Source organism: Nicotiana tomentosiformis, chromosome 6 (assembly GCF_000390325.3).
Source record: "Nicotiana tomentosiformis chromosome 6, ASM39032v3, whole genome shotgun sequence".
Taxonomy (NCBI): domain Eukaryota; kingdom Viridiplantae; phylum Streptophyta; class Magnoliopsida; order Solanales; family Solanaceae; genus Nicotiana; species Nicotiana tomentosiformis.
Window position 1 is genome coordinate 52,168,079 of NC_090817.1, and position 4,590 is coordinate 52,172,668.

The window sequence follows — 4,590 nt, forward strand, 5'->3', positions numbered from 1 at the left end:
GTTGAATAGCTTATTGTTAATTACATGTTCCCTCTGTCTTCTAGAAATTTGACAACCATTCATGTTAGAAGCCATGCTTAGGCCATATGTTATCACTGTTGGGACCCGCAGCGGTCGAGTACTTATTGATAAACTGCTATTTGCTGTCTTGAACTCAGTCACAGTGCTACTTGCGAGTCATATCTCCGTTTCCTTTTGTTTTTCTTGTTGATACTTGTTATTAACTCTTTTGGCTTATTTGTATGATTTCTGAAAGCCCGAGAGGGCTGGAGAGGTTAGTGACTGAGATAGAGCCTGAGTACCAAGCTGTGAGCGATGTGAAGGTATATAGATCGGGTTGCACGCCGCAACGAGCCTTATAGCTATTTATGGACTATGGATCGGGTTGCATGCCGCAACGAGCCTTATGGCTACTTATATGATTGGGTCAGGCTGCACGCTGCAACGATATAGCGCTTGGGCTAAAAGGAGCCCCTCCGGAGTCTGCACACCCTCAGTGAGCGCAGGTACCTATTGAGTGTGAGTACTGAGGGCTGAGAGCCGAGTGATTTGAGTTGTTGTGAAGAATTTAGTGACTGTTGCCCTGAGAGACTATACTTGCTTTTTCATTTATTGATGCACTTAGTTGCTATCTGTCATTGTTGTGAAATTTCTGAAAGATTCTATATCTGGATTACCTGAACTTTAACTGTATAAAACTTATTGGACTTAAACTGCTGGATGTGAAAGCATGTCTATTCTTTGCTGAAATTATTGAAAATGAACTTTAATTGTATAGCTCGTCACTGCTTCTCAGTTCCTTATTTATTTCTATTACTTGCTGAGTTGGTTGTACACATGCTACACCCTGCACTTCATGTGCAGATCCAGGTGTGTTTGATCACGGAGGTCGTTGAGTTCGTGCGTGATCGAGTACCGGAGACTACGAGGTAGTTGCCGGCGTCCGTAGACCTTGTCTCTCCTTCTATGTTTTCTTTATTTTCTGTATTGATACTTAGACATTGTTTTTATTAGACTGGATATCTAGATGCTCATGACTTGGTGACACCCCGATGTTTGGGGCTATCTTTCCGCATTTTATTTTGAATTCAACTCCGGCTTTTGTAAAAATTTCTGATATAAAAAAGCTTTGAATTATCCTTTTTATGAAATATTAAAGTATTTTGAAAGGTCGGCTTGCCTAGTACTATCGATAGGCGTCATCACTACAGGTTAGAGTTTTGGGTCGTGACATTAAATGAGAAACATAACAGAGAAATGAAGTAAGTTATGCAGACATAAGTGTAGTGCAAAAATATAAATATTTTATAAATTATGCAGGAACACCAAGATTCAAAGATGATCAGAGTAATAAAAAGCTTCGCTTTAGCAATGTAAAATTATACACAGTGAAGTGAGTTTGTACCAAAAATATAAATATTTTATTAGTTATGCAAGTACACCAAAATTAAAAGATGGTGAGAGTTATAAAAACATTTGCTTTAGCAATGCAAAATTTTACACAGGAAACAGTACTTACAGACTGGCAAAATTGTATACCATAATTAATTTTTCTTATACAGCAATACAAACAATGAAAAAAGGTTTCATGATTTTTACATTTTCTCAAAATAGATAAAACATATTCTCAAAATAGTTATAATTATGCTCATATTTTCATGAAAAAGGGATTATTTTTTTATCCGCACTGTCAAATTCCTCTTAAGTTACAATTATGATGTGCATAGAACAATTATATAATAAAAATTATTCATTGTAAAAGATGTTATTATAACAACTAATAACATTAAAGACCGGTTGAATTAATACTGCACATGATAGTTTACTCACATGCATGGACTCCACTAATCCGTCAATTGTTTTAACTTGAACAACGTCGTTTGCCACCTCATCCGAGGTGGAGTAACTTTGTTGAGAGATGATTTGAGTCAACCTCTCAGAGTAATAATCCCGAACAGAAAGTAATATGTATTGAAGAATGAGTAAAACAGTCAGATGTATACTTGAAAATATGGATTTGAGTATAGTTGCAGGAAAAATAATGTATATTAAACCGTATTTTAAACTCGTCAGATTGAGAAAATTTTGGATTAATTCACAGCTTTGATGCATTCCAAGTATTACGCACATAATATGAATGTGCGAAACATCGTATATATAAGATGTAATGAACAACTTTTCACAAAGTAAAGACATGTGAATAATATAATTTAACCTTAAAACTTATGTGCTTTTATAAGCTGCATAACAACAACAATAGGCTGATTGTTAGAACTTAGCAGGTGAGGTACAATTTGATCAGCAAATTCGCCCTAGAATGTAGCAGAAAACTTGTTCCTCCTAACAAATAGAAATAGATATATAAGTTTAGCATATGGAATTGAGAAATCCATCAATAATCAGTGGATTGAGTGTTTATTCTTACTCATCATCTTCTAGTTCGACATTCATAAACTTCCTAGAAATTTCAGCTTGTATGTGCATTTGTACCTCACTAAAACTGACGATTTCTTCGATAACATCTAAAGAATAAGAAGATGTTAAAATAAAAAAGCAAGAAAAAAATCATTATTAGAATTTTGAGGTGAAAGTTATTTTTACCGAATAATTCAGTCTCGTTCACATCAGCCTTATTTATCAATTGATCATATGGACGTAGATCAAAGATCTTCACTGGGAAAAGTGGATAAGATGTTTTAGCCACTATTGTCCGTTGAGTAAATGTGAGTCTTAAGTTATGTTTTGTTGTTTTGAACCTCTCCTTATTTTGACAAATGATAAAGGTCGCCATAACATATAATCCAAACTCATTAATTTGTATTTTGAAAAGATGCAGTACTGACTTGCCAATAGAAGCATGTATCCGATCGCCCTTCAAAGTCACATTAAATACATATATATATAGTTATTAAAAATGTAAGAAGAACAGAGCTAATCTAGGTTTGCAACTTAAAAAGCAGAGAAGCAAAACAAATTAGTACGACAAAAAAAGTGAATTTAAATACTTGTTCTTTTTGTAGAAGCAATTCAATCGAGCAAGTATTGTTAAAAAATGTATGAAGAACAAAACAACAAATCAATTCGCAACTTAATTAACATAGAAGCAGAACGAATTAGTAAGATAAAATAAGTGATTTGTAATACCTTTTAATCTTGTAGAACCAATTCACATCGAGAAAGTAGTTTTAAAAATTGTATGAAGAACAGAACAACAAATCCAGATTTGCAACTTAAAAAAATATAAGCAATTCAGTTTCCATGAATATTGACTGTCCTAGAACAAAGTGAAAAATTCAGTCTATCCAGTTTATTTGAAGTTGTATTTGAACACTCTTGGAAATTACAGAGAAAATACAGAAAAAGGATTTAGAAGGCCGTTGGACTGTTTTAAGAGGAAAGCTAGTGTTTTGAAAAAGAATAACCATTGTATACGGTCGAAATCGGGCATCGTTGGCAGAGGAGTTGCCTCGAGAGTAACCACATAATAGATCGGGCTCGAGCTCGAAGATAGAACATCACGCCTGCAGATCGAAGTGTTCATTGAGATCTAGGCCAGCAACAATCGAGATCAAGCATGACTGACTTCGAGTAAGGCGTAATAACGGAATGGCGAGATATCAGTAACCGGTCAAACATCACGGCGGAATTCCTGGAACAGATCAAATCAAAGCAGTTATTAGTGCCAATCATGGGATCTACTTCCGTTATTAGAGTTGTACCTTATTTAGGATTCCTCTATTATATAAAAAGGGATCCCATTCACTTGTAAAAGGGAGAATGATTATTCACTGATAAGTATATACAAATACGTTGCTTTCTTTATTTTACTTACTGTTCATCGATGTTTGTTCCATCCTCTATTGTTCTTTTTAACTAACCTCGAGACTATCTCGAATCGAGGTCGAGGCATTGTTTGCAGACCCGTTTGATTTATTTATTATCCAATTTATCTATTTAATTTATTGTTTATCAATTGGTACTGGCTTGAATCACATATCCTTAAAACCACAATATAAGTTTAATTGTTACTCAATTTTTAGAGTAAACAGTTTGGCGCCAACCATGGGGATAAGGATAATAGTGATTGTTCAGTACTGATTCTGGTAAAACACACTATTTTATGCTTGTTCTTGTTAAGTATCTTTGCTTTCAGGTTAGAACATGTCAAACTCACAAAACGCATCCACACACGGTGGCAATGGCCTCGGATTCCACGGTGAAAACGAAAATGTGATTGCTCCAGAAGTCGAGGTGCCACAGGCTAATCTCGGGGGAGCATCAGGTGCCAACTCAGTCGATATCAGTTCTCACGTTGCTCTAAACGCGGACCTAGGTGAAGATCTCGATGGGAGTGTACGCAGAGAAGGCCGATCTAGTGGCCAAGGAACACAGGGCAGAGGAGAAGAAGGAGTCAGTCTCCAAGTGATATTCGAGATGCTTCAGGCCCAGCAAGCCGCTATTGCTCAGTTACAAAATCAACATAGAGTTACGAATAGGGTCGAGCCGGAAATTACTCGCCGTACCGAGCCAGTACCGAAAAGGTCGAATGGTAATGAATCGGGGACTGATCCTGCGGTACTGAAAATAGTC